The sequence below is a fragment of the Gossypium hirsutum genome, chromosome D02, assembly GCF_007990345.1.
Source record: "Gossypium hirsutum isolate 1008001.06 chromosome D02, Gossypium_hirsutum_v2.1, whole genome shotgun sequence".
NCBI lineage: Eukaryota > Viridiplantae > Streptophyta > Magnoliopsida > Malvales > Malvaceae > Gossypium > Gossypium hirsutum.
In genome coordinates, this window is record NC_053438.1 from 20,852,727 (window position 1) to 20,866,211 (window position 13,485).

Sequence of the window (13,485 nt, forward strand, 5' to 3'; positions counted from 1 at the left end):
TAAATAGGCTCATTTGTCACTTGTTATGAACACTATTCCTTTAGCCTAGATTCTTTGTCTAAAATTTAGTTTAATATTTTATTTTTAGGTTTTAGATTTATTTCAGTTGTTTTTGTTAAGATCTGATTTGTGGAACCATTCAAACATTGTGGATTCATAACTAACCTTAATACAATTAGACTCTTTCATTTACTCTATCTTGTCGATTTAATTAGCAGGCTTTCTCTTTACATCGATTCTATATTGTCTATGAATGTCATGAGAAACTAATCCTTCTATGGGGGATTAGCCAGTAGAGGTATGATTTGTTAGCTATTTTGGAGGGTTACTTATCTGATCAGCTATTTGGGAAAGGAAAAACATGAAACAAACCCTAGGTCTGAAACCATGGGAAGTCATCAAAGTGGGAATTAACCCAAAATTGGTATGACCCATTTGTGAACACCTTCACCCTAAGCCAGTCTGGACTGTGAGGTCGGAAGATAAGTAGTTCTTGCTAACTTATTATGTTAGTGGAAGATCAGAAGATCCAGCTAGGGTAGCGACAAGTTGATTGATGTGGAACCCAAAACAATAGTTGATAGAGATTCCCAAAGCGAGCTAATCACCCATAATTAAGATTTGATTTATTCTCCCTTTCTATCACTTGAATTATATTTGTTTTATGTTATTTTGTCTTTATTATTATAAAAACCCTGAAAATCATTTATTTTATATTTTCGTACTATAACTAATTTAAAAGTACCAATTAGATATTTTAGTATTTAGGTTAGAATTGATCTAGCACTCGATTCCCTTGGGTACGATCCTTAGAGTACTCACCGACTTCATTGCAAAGCTATATTACAACTTGACCCATATACTTGTGGAAACTGCCTTGCCTTTCTATATTTTATTGCAGTATTCACACTCTGGATGTTAGTACGTCTGGAGGCGGTCAAGTTGTTGGCACCGTTGTCGAGGAGGCAATGTCACTATAATTTTAATTTTTACATGTAAATGAATAATTAGGATATCTTTAAGCTATAAATATGAAATTATTTTAATTATTATTACTAATCTTTTATTTCTGGGTTTATTGTATGACTTGTAGTAGGGGTTCACCAGCAGTCACAGATCTAGAGAATATAATCCAAAGAAATCGCTGACAACAATAATAGTAGCAACAATAGATGCAAGATCCACCACCACTTGTTGTAGGTAATGTACCACGTGAAAATCAATTGTTCGGTGACCCTGATGATAACGCCCTAGGAAACCCACCAGCACCATAGCTACCTACAAACATACACATGGCTCGGAACGAAAGAACCTTAAGGGATTATGTCTTACCAAGTTTAGACATGGTTCAAGAAAGTATAGTAAGGCCAACAATTACAACTAATAATTTCAAGATAAAACCGACGATGATTCAGATGATCCAGAATAATCTACAGTTTAGAGGCACAATGACAGAGGACCCTAATTAGCAATTAAAAAGGTTCCTCCAACTCTGTGATACTTTTAAGTATAACGGGGTCACATATGACGCTATTCGTCCTCGATTGTTCCCCTTCTCTCTGGTTAATAACACCATTCTTGGTTAGAATCGTAGGCACAGGGTCTATCATGACATTGGATGAACTCGCTGGAAAGTTTTTATAGAAGTTCTTACCAATTAGAAAAGCAATTCAACTAAGAAGAGAGATTGATATCTTTAAACAGATGGAGGGAGAAAGTTTCTATGAAGCGTGGGAACATTTCAAGATGTTGATTCAAAAATCCTCGCACCACGAATTTCCTGAGTGGATGCAGCTGCAGGTATTTTATAACGGGTAGGAGGAGCCCTTATGAATAGAATGTTCGAGTATACGTACAAAATCATGGACAACATGACATTAAAATCCAGTCAGTGGCCTATCGAACGATTTACATGTGGTCAGAAACCTGCTATGGTTAAAGTTGTCCAGGAGGATGACAAGTATCAACAGTTAGTGGATAGAATCAACCACATCGAATCTGTTTCTACACTATCTACGCATAGGGGGGACAATCATCTCTTCCACTATATCAAAAATCCTGTCGAGGATATAAATTACGTAGGGAATAAGGCTGGAAACCTTATACGAATACTTATAATCCTAATTGGAGTGATCACCCTAATCTGAGATGGAGAGAAAACCAAACAGTAGATAATAGTCCATATCAAGTTAAAAATACTAATTTTCAACCTCCTTATTTGCAGAAACCCCATGATAGGGCCAACCCAAGTGACCATACTGCATGTGGTCAATGTTTGGATAGAATTGAGGGAGAAATGCAATCAATGAGAACTGATGTCAAGCAGGTGCAGTTTGATTACACCAACTTAAAAAGAACATTAACTAAGCTCGAGGATCAAATGATCCAATTGATCAGCATGATGGGAACCATCAAAAGAAAATTTTGCATAGGTATTCCTAGCAATACAGAAGACAATCCATGGAGGGAAGGTGAAGAGCACGTGGAGGCGATAGCACTTCGATCGGGAAAAATACTGAGTAGCCCAGAAAACCTTACTTTGGAGGTAATTATGAAGAATATTGATGACCCTCAAGAGGAATCCTCAGAAGCTGAAGATGAACTGAAGCCATTAGAGGTAATAACCCCAGTAGCTGAACTTGAAAGGGAAACACCTCAAGATGTCGAAATCACAAAGATCCCATTCCCTTCGAGACTTGAAGAAAAACAAAAACAGGATAAGGATGAATTTGTAAGTTTCTTGAACTTTTTTAAAACATTAAATGTTAACCTACCTTTAATTGAGTTAGTTGAGGAGGTTCCCAAGTACACCAAGTTTTTAAAGGAGATGATGGTGAGGCGTAAGAAAATTAAGGTAGGTGAACAGGTTAACTTAAGTACTTCTTGTAGTGTCATTATTTCAAGACAAATACCTCAAAAATTGAAAGACTTGGGGAGTTTTACTATTCCCATAGAGATAGGGACATTCATTTTAATAGAGCTCTATGTGATTTAAGAGCTAGTATTAATTTAATCTCTTTATCAATTTTTGAAAAATGTGGGTTGAGAGATCTTAAAACAACTCAAATAACATTACAGTTGGCTGGCAGGTTTTCACTACATCTGAAAGGGGTATTGGAAGATATGTTAGTCAAGGTGTGAAGTTTCATTATCCCAGTAGATTTTGTGATGCTTGATTTCGAAGAAGATCATGAGATATCGATCTTATTACAAAGACCCTTTTTGGCGACTTCTAGGTCTACCATTGATTTAGAAAAGAATGAATTGACCATGAAAATCAATGATGAGACATAAATATTTAAATACAGTCATCAATCAAGTGAAGAGGAATGTAGGAGGAAGTTAGGAGAATAGTGTAAATTATTTGTTTCTAACGTTCCCAGATCAAGGGACACACTTCCTCTTATGCATGTAGAAATATTAGGCAAGTTCAAGGAAAGGGATAAGCAAGATAAAGTGGAATGGCAAGACAGATGATGGATTAATATTGATAGAACAAGAAGATCGTCCCCTGTAAATCAACAATACTACTGGATGAATCTGGCAGTAAAACTTTAAATTATCTGAATTGCTTAATGTTTGTAAATTATTGTATATTTAACTAATCCCATAGTTTAGATTCTCACTTTTATTTGATAAATGTTTATTTTTAGACCAAGGCATCTGCAAGATGGAAATTTAGGCTGAAATAGAGTCAGCTGGCAACTCTATGTTGCAACATTATGCACAGAATACAGAAATTACCGAAAAGCAGATCAACGTGGCGACATGGCACCATCGAGTCGTGACATCATAGATAGTTTCCCTAAGATCTTCAAGCTAATTGATGTGTTGGAACATGGAACCCCTGTGTCCCGACAATGGTACACTGCCAGGTATGTTGAGACACGAAACCCCTGCGTCATGACATCGCTGCAATTTTTCGTAGGGTTGACCCCTCATTTTAAACCCATTTCTGTAACTCGATGACTTAAAAACCAAATTTACCTAATTTTAAATCCCCAAAAGATCTTTTTAACCTAGAACCACATTAACCCCTATTTAACCATTTTATTTTTCTTTTAATCGTTTAAACTCTCTTGAAACCATAAAACCCTAAAACCACACCCTTTTTCCTCATTTTTGATTTGTCTAGAAGAATTGCTTCTCTCAAATTCTATTGGTTCAGACAGAAGCATAGAAAAGAACAACGAACAAGATGAAAACATGACAAGGCATCCAACGATCCACACAAGGTTAAGGGTTCCTATATCAAATTTTATTGTTCTATTGAATATTGCTTGATTTGGTTCTTAGTTAAACATGCCTCTTAGAAAAGTTAAACGAACCAATGAACTCAAACCATTGATGGTTCCAAACCACTTTAATTTCTCAAACCTGAATATTGGAAAATATTTGACTAAACTACAAGGAAAAACTTTTATCAAAGAAAGGGGATTTGATCTCTCGATGATTTTGCGTAAGGAAATATGGCCCTTGGTTAGATATCGTAGGTAGGAGTATTTTTGGACAATCCTTAATGATAGTTTTGTGGTTCCTATTGTTCAAGAATTTTATGCATCGTTATGGGACCAAGAGTCTAAAATTATTGAAGGCCATATGTGGGAATCAATACTTGTGCGAAGGAAAGAGGTGCAAGTAACCCCTCGAATTATTTCTAAATTTTATAATACTCTATACTATGAGAATGATCTCATTGATGAAACTGATTTAGAATATTTTTTAGATATAGATATGGATAATATTATGAACTTTTTAATTGAAGGGACAGGTGAATGGAAATATCGCTCAAGTACTAATATTACAATATCCTTTCATCAAGCTATTATGTATCCTGAGGCGAAGATGTGGATCCAATTTGTGTGCACATGAATTGTACCTGATTTAAATGTTTCTAACATTAATACTTTTAGACCAATTTTACTCTATGCTATTTTGTAGAAAAAGTAGGTATGTATTGTCAAAAGGATCCATAAGAACATAAGGACATGCATTAGCTGCCAGAAGGTGGGAGTTTTCTTTCCCCATCTAGTGACTGCCTTATGTAAAAAGGCGAGTGTACCTATGACATCTACTGAGTAGTCGCTGAAACATTTCCAAAGTATCATCAGAGATACCTTGTTCCAACAATACATTGGGCTGCGAGCCAAACAGATAAAAGATTGGAACAAGCTATAGCAAGAAGCAACAACTACACCAACTTCAACAAAAAGGTTGGCACGAGCTCAACAGGAAGTTGGTGAGAGTTTACATCCAAATTTAGATTGGATGATTCAATGGATGCAAGGTTTGGTACCAATTTTTTAGGAAATTGCTAGGCAAAACAACATTCGGTCCCCAATTATACACCTGATATGTTTGGAGGGGCAACAAATCTGGAACAAGAAGAAGAGGTACATGAAAGAAAAAAGGGAGGAGAGGATGAGAAGGACGACAGAATTGAAGAGATAGATTTTGTGGAAGGAGATTGAACAACTCTTAATTCTGTTTTTTTTTCAAGACTTGTATTAATTTTGGATGCTTTTGATTTAGACTCTGTAGGAGTATGATTAATAGTATATTTTTAGTTATATTGAATTTTCTGTAAGTTTTCTACGTAGGAACCCAACATGAAGGAGACAGAAACAATTCGAGCTTTACACGATCAAAGGAGGAAGCACCCACCATTAGCAATTGAAGCAACCAAAACCAATCAGGTAACTTCTTTCCTTATCTTTTTAAGGGCTAGACATTGAGGACAATGTGTCAACTAAAGTGTGGGAGTAACATAGAAATTTTGTTTTGTTTTCAATATTTACATTTTCTTTGATTTTTCTCGTCTTTTATGTGCTTGAGCTTGTGGGAATACAAGTGATTAGTTAGGAGCATGTACATAGGTTGCTTGTGTTTTCAAATAAATTTGTCATGATGATAGGTCATTTTAAATTTTTTATTATTAGACTACTAAAGTTCTATATGTTACACTGTAAATAGGCATTAAGCAATCAACTGTACCAAGTGATATAGAAAATACAAGGAAACGAGCATGCTATTATGGATGATAAATGGTTGAATTTGAGTCTGTTTGGTTGACAAAATTTGTGCATGTTGAGATATTTAGGAATGACCTAAGGCATTGTCTGGAACACATCCAGAGCAAAAATTCCAACCTATTAATATTCACCTTTAGTACTAATTTTATAGCCTATTGCCACTTTTTGATGAGCCTCATTACAAATGTCAAGCCTAAAAATGTTAATTTGTATTCACCCTTTTTCTATGGTCCTACACTGCATAATTATAGACATCTGGCCATACGTATTGAGGGTTAAGTAGATACATTAAAGCAGAGTTTGTAAAAAAAAGTGAAATAGGAAGGATCAACGTGATATGGGAATAAAGCTTAGCCTCAAAAGTGCAAAATAAAAGAAAAATCTAAAAATAAAAACAAAAGTAACACAAGTATAAAAATTTCTCAAAAAATGAACAGCATTCTTAAGTGAGATAAGCTGAAAAAAAGTGACAAAGTCATGAAAGAAAGAGAAACTCGTTCATTAGTGTATAGAAACTTGTAGGCTAGCCATAGTTATTATGTCATGTTATGATTTCCTATACATCTAGAAACAAGGAATGTGAGAGAAGGAGAAATAAGGTGGTGAGCGGGTCAGGGTCACTAAGGGGGGAAGAATAGGGATCAATACGGTGTGCCAAACTATTTTTGTGTTTGTAACCCTTTTTGATGTTTCAATTTTTGAAATCCATACCTTTCCTAAGCCTCAGAACATTACAAGCGGAAAAGTCCTATGTGACCTAAATATCCTTATACATGAATGGACATCATACTAAACATACACATAAATGATTATTTGTATTCTACTCAGATAATCAAAGTACTTTTACGGTTTGTTGATGGACCTCTACAACTGAGACCCTTAATGCCTGTATATTTTGTAACATACTAAACTTAGATGTTTGTGATCAAAAGTGATAAGTCAATTATTCATCATGTTAAAGTTGCTAGTAAGCATAAAATGCCTAAGTCATATGCTCCAAAGGGAATACATGTATCATATTTTCTCAAAGGGTGTCATTTTTCTTTATGTTGTATGAGGAAAGCAATGACTTAAGTGTGAAGGAGTTTGATTTGTTGTAATTCGGTGTAGTTGATAAAACTAGTTTTCACATTTAAGGGGCTTGAATAGAAGCATTTTTGTGATGTTTTAGTTAAGTTTTCTTAATTTTATTTATATTCAATAAAATGTGCAAATTAAGTCTTTTATTGACCTTAAGGGCAAAATGAGGCCTAAGGCTGAGCTAACGCACTTGGTGAATGTGCAAGAGCCCATTAAAAGGTGTACTAAATGGATATTGGTCGTTATGTCACAACATGGATGACTTGATGTTGTAAAATAATGAGTAGAATGGAGAAAGCTCAAGACTTCCTTCAATGTCGCAACATAGATTGAGGGTATCGTACATACCCTTAAAGATAACTGAAAAAGAGTATATTGATTACTATGTCACAGAACAAGTCCTGGTGTATTGCAGCATCGACTCTGTGACGAAAATTAAACACGAAGACGGGGCGCTTTAGTCTGTACAATCAAACTTAAAGCCCGAGAATGTCAACTAAAGTAGGGTTATGGACGACAGTCACCTGAAGGCTATAAATAGACTCATATGTCACTTATTATGAACACCATTCCTTTAGTCTAGGTTCTCTGTGTAAAATTTAGTTTAGGTTCTCTGTGTAAAATTTAGTTTAGTAGTTTATTCTGAGGTTTTAGATTTATTTCAGTTGTTTTTGTTGATTTCAAGATATTTGAATTGTGGAAGCATTCAAACTTTGTGCATTTGCGATTAACCTTAATATTATCAGGCTCTTTCATTTCCTCTATCTTGTCAATTTAATTAGCATGCTTTCTCTTTACATCGATTCTATATTGTCTACGAAAGCCATGAGGAAATAATACCTCTATGGTGGATTAGTGAGTGGAGTTACAATCTGTTAACTATTTTGTAGGGTTACTCAACGGATTAGGTATTTGAGAAAGGAATAATGTGAAACAAACCCTGGGCCTAACAACCCTAGAAAGTCATCAAGGTGGGACTTAACCCGAAATTGGTATGACCCATCTGTGAACACCTTCACCCAAAGCCAGTATGGACTGTGAGGTTGGAAGAAAAGTAGTTTCTGTTAACTCGTTATGTTAGTGGAAGATTGGAAGATCTTGCTAGGCTAGCGACTAGTTGATTGGCGAGGAACCCGAAATGACAGTTGATGGAGATTATCGAAGCGAGCTAATCACCCATAATCAAGATTTGATTTATTCTCCCTTTCTATCTCTTGAATTCTATTTCTTTTATGTTATTTTTTATTTATTATTATAAAAACCCTAAAAGTCCTTTATTTTATATTTTCTTACTATAACTAATTTAAAACTACTAATTAGATCTTTTAGTGTTTAGGTTACAATTGCTCTAGCACTCACCTCCCTTGGGTATGATCCTCAGAGTACTAACCTACTTCATTGTAAAACTATATTACAACATGAATGGTATACTTGCGGAAACCAACTTATCTTTCTACATTTTACTGTGGTATTCACACTCTAGATGTTAGTATGTCTGGAGGTGGTCAAATGGTAAATGTGAGCTTTGGCATGTAGTTAGGCTTGAATGTTGATTTGATAACTTGATTTTTTTTTTGAGTTTATGCCAAGCTTATATGTGTCTTAATGTCCTTAGTTAATGAATTGCAAATGAAAGGGAAAATATATGGGTATTTGACATTTGTGTATGCTCATATGAAAGTATGTAAAATATGGTTGAATGGTATGCTTTGAAATGGTTATTTGGTTTATATGTTTTATGCTTAATGAATTAACTTGAAATGTTGAATTGAGTCAAGTTGATGTGTTAAATTGTGGTGTCATTTGAAAGTATATTGGTTAGGCACCTAAGTTGGTTGATTTTGGTATGTTTTTGGTTTGCTTTTAATGTGTTTTGGTCATGTGAAAATGATTAGAAGTGGTCTCGTGTGTTGTGCAAGAAAAGGTTAATTGTAACACCTCTAACTCGTATCCGTCACTAGAATAGGGTTACAGAGCATTACCATAAAAACATAACTTATAACCATTCATTTCCAACAATTTCATAAATCATAGCATAATCCAAAAATTTATATTGTAGGAGTCACACGGCCGTGTGGCTAGGCCGTGAAACAATCAAAATAGGGACACACGGTCATGTCCCAGCCTGTATCTATGCTCGTGTAACTCTCTGACTTGGGTCACACGGCCAAGCCACACACTTGTGTTCCAGGTCGTGTAACATTCGATATGGCCTCACACACCCGTGTGCCAAGCCATGTGCTAGGCCATGTAACTTTCGAAATGCAACCTTTAAAACCTATAGGGGACACACGGCCGTGTCGCAAGGCCGTGTGTGACACACTGCTGAGATACACGCCTGTGTCTTATGCCTTGTGGACAAGAAATAGGCTAAAAACAAGCCATTTCATTCACCCATCTCTAGCATAACCTAAGTAATTTTGCACACATGATCAAGGGTTTAAAACAAGCTCAAAACCTACATAAAAAGACCTATTTAGAGATCCAAAATACATCCAACCAATATGTCAATAAGGCACCTCAATCATACCTAAATATCTGTATATTTGTCCATACCTTAACCATACACACCTAACTTATTTCCATATCAAACATACCACAATTGACCACATTTCAAACATACCATACTAGATCCATACCATATCAAAATAACTTTACAATTATTCTCATGCATCAAAACTACCTAAGTGACACAAACTAACCATTTTCAAATGGTACAAAACAACTATCATATATTCATACCAAATTAAACACTTAGCATTCAACTCAAACTTTAAACATAAGTTTCCTATACATGCCATTATACCCGTGGCCAAAACATTGAAATCTATTGATATATCCATGGGATAGTGTGATAGGTCTTTGATGAGCTTCCAAACCGAACGAGCTTCTAATTATCTATAAAACATAAGAAAGAAAACTACGTAAGCACATAATGCTTAGTAAGTTCGTAAAACATAAAACATAACTTACCATTTCATAACATGACATTAAATTTATGCATAATACAATCCAACCCTAAGCTTGACACAAGCCTAAGCACCAACAACAACACACATTAGCATACTAAAATAGATTCCACATGAGTTTAACATAAATAAGCCATTATACATGAACATAATTCATTTGAATTCATCATTTTTCTTAACACATACTTTCAATGCAACTCACCATTTAAATTCTTTTCATACATACATATCATGGTTCATATTGAACACTTACCATTCCCTTTCCTTTTTATGCACATTGAATCGTTTAGAATATCATCGGATACACGGGATAGCTCACACAAAGTGTGCTAAACATATAATCGTAACATTTCCTTTCCTTTACATCATTGCTCGCACGAGCTGTGGGTCGAAATGCAAGCTACACGATGTTGCTTAGACGAGCTGTAGAGTATTTGTAACAAATGCAGGACCTCAACCATCATTAGGACATTCAAGACCAACACCCGAAACATGGCAACCCTAATGACATGTCATTTGAATCATACAAATTCCTAAGGTTCAAACAGGGCTCGATAGTCGTCGTAACATCGTTGGATTTACATTATTTAGTTACATACTATCAGCACATTACATATAGCTCAAAACATAGCATAAAACGATAGACAATCATACGAACTTACCTCAACGATTAAGGCATAGAAACAACGTTGAATAATCTGAAGCTTTCGCTTTACCCTGATCTATATCCGTACGAGACCTATCTTGATCTAAATAAGAAAATTCAATCTGTTTAATTCACACACTATTCAATTTAATCCAAAATTCATATTTTCGCAAATTTACATTGTAACACCCCAAACCCAACCTAGACATTATGGCCGTATCTGGCAATATCACACGATAGTGTCTTTGAAACCTCGTTGTTACGTTGAAAACATTCCACGTTATTATCTTTAGTAAAAATTTGTTAGAACTTAGGAAGTCGTCTTTATTCATTTAAAACATTTGTTTTGAAACATCCCTCATTGCGAAAGCTTTAATAAAACAGTCTAAGTGATCATGCGTTTAGAAACTACTTTAACTGTTTGAAAATCGACTTTCCTATGACCAGCAGGTATAAATCCATAAAATAAAATAAAAAAATAAAAACACAAAATTTAAAACCAAAGTCACAAAGGGTCTTTAAATTACAACCCAAATAATCAATCATAATTAAATATAAAACGTAAATTGAAAACCATAAAGACTAAAAATTGTCGTGGTCACCGCTGAGTCCTCCGTCGCACTGATCTGCCTAAGTCTGGGGATTAACTCTGCACACTCAATAAAAAGGTTGAGTTTACGTAAACTCAACGTGTAATCTTGCAGAAACAAACAAACAGTTAGTATTCACAGTTCACAATTGAACACTCTTGGGCCTAAGCCCTTCTAGTATCAGTGACAGTTTGGGTCTTAGCCCATCACAGTATCAGTAGCAGTAACAGTTATGTAGTAGCAAAATCCTACCCATCCAGCCTCTACACACCATCTCCATCCAACCCTACACTCTATGTGGGGATATAATCAACCCACCCATCCCAACACTCCAAGTATTACCAAATGCGGCACAAAATAATAGTTTGCAGCTGAGCTGCCAGTAAATTAGGCTTAAAGCCTTTCAGTACACTTCCTCCGAATAACAACCCCCAACCCAATGCAATGCAACATACAATGAATGATACCTGATTATTCCATTTCAGTACATATATTTGGTTCAGAATTAACATGTTCAGTACAGATATCATTCAGTTCATTTCACACATTTATGGGTTTAAGTAGCGCTCACTGACCTTACAGTAGGTTCACAGTTGACATGGACGACCCGTGCAACCTTAGAAACCTTCTGGTAAGAATGGACACACACGGGCGGCCCAATTGGCCCAAATCAGCCTTGGTTGTGTGATCCATTTTTAATGTAACCCATGCTATGTAAATATTCATATATGTTTTCACTATTTACTTATATGTTCATTCAAAGGTGTCTACTTGAGTCATTGTCTCTAAATTATTTATATCTTAAGCTACAGAATTCCAAATTAAGATGCGTTTGATGTTTTCAAAACTAGATGCAAATACCTTTCTACCACAATTTTTTCAGATTTTATAGTTTATCAAATAAGTACAGTAAAATCTTCAAATCTATCCCGATTCTGATGTTTGACAGCTTCAGCCTTTTCTTACTAAAAATTATTTATCTCTTAGTACAGAATTCGGAAGATATTTCCATTTGTTTCTCTTGAAAATAGACTCGTTAAGGATTTAAACATATAAATTTAAGCCCCTAATTAATTTTTTACAATTTTCGATGATTTTTCAAATTCAGAACAGGGGAACCCGAACCCATTCTGACATTGTCTCACAAAATTCATTATATCTCATAACTTACAATTTCATTTCTTACATTGTTTCTTCCATGACAAACTAGACTCAATAAAATTTGATTTCGTATTTTGTTCAACCTCTAACTCAATTTCCACTATTTTTGATTATTTTTCAAAATTAGACTACTGTTGCTATTCAAAACTATTTTAGTGCAGAATGTTGATTTCCAAGTTTATAACACCCTTATTTTCTTTCTCTACAATTTTTCGCATCATTTTCTCTTATTTCTCGACAACAAGCAATTTTGAATTTTTGCTAAATCCTATATTCTGTGTTTCGGGTACACGCCTGGTATCATTTCTGATGTGTAAGCACTCCTAAGCCTTCAAAACCTAAAAATTGACCAACAAATCTCCAGATTAATCACTTAATTAGTTTTTAATCAACCAATTTTGGAAGGAACTCGACTAAAAACCTAACAAAACCCTTACCTCGCTTGAGTAACCATGACTTCGTACAATCACAGCATCAATTAAAAACCACCAGCCCTTTGATTAACTCCTAAACACTAAAAAGGAATCCCACTTTCAGAGATTAACCAAGAACGATTAACAATAAACAAGATCGTTACTTATCGAACACACACAAGCAACAATGAACAACCAAATCAATTGGAAAATAAAGAAAGAAATGGAAGGGGAAAAAATAATGGAAATTTCGACAGCAACTAGGGGAAAGAATCGGCAGATGAGGGAAAAAAGAAGAAGAAAATATCAGAAAAAGTTTGGGTAATTGGAGAGAAAACCGAAACTCTACTTCTTTTCTGCAACAAAAAGATAATCGAATTATTTTCTGATAACCTCTCCCCCATTATCTCCTAAAATCACTCTATATTAACCCACTAAAGCACAACTACTCAAAATTTTGCCCTAACACAACTCTTAGCCGAAATTGGAGCAAAAATACTGTCTCCCCGCCATCACAGAGAATTGAACACAGGACCTCCTTCACACCAACACTCCACTTATCCACCAGACCAACAGGCCCATTCTATTAATTAT

The 13,485-nt window shown here is 35.1% G+C and overlaps 1 non-coding gene across 1 annotated transcript; it reads right to left on the bottom strand.

Moving 5' to 3' along the window:
- Positions 1–1,672: 1,672 nt before the first annotated feature.
- Positions 1,673–1,778, bottom strand: LOC121215006 (small nucleolar RNA R71). The gene has a single exon (XR_005910741.1). It is a non-coding gene; the product is annotated as a small nucleolar RNA R71 (small nucleolar RNA).
- Positions 1,779–13,485: the final 11,707 nt, after the last annotated feature.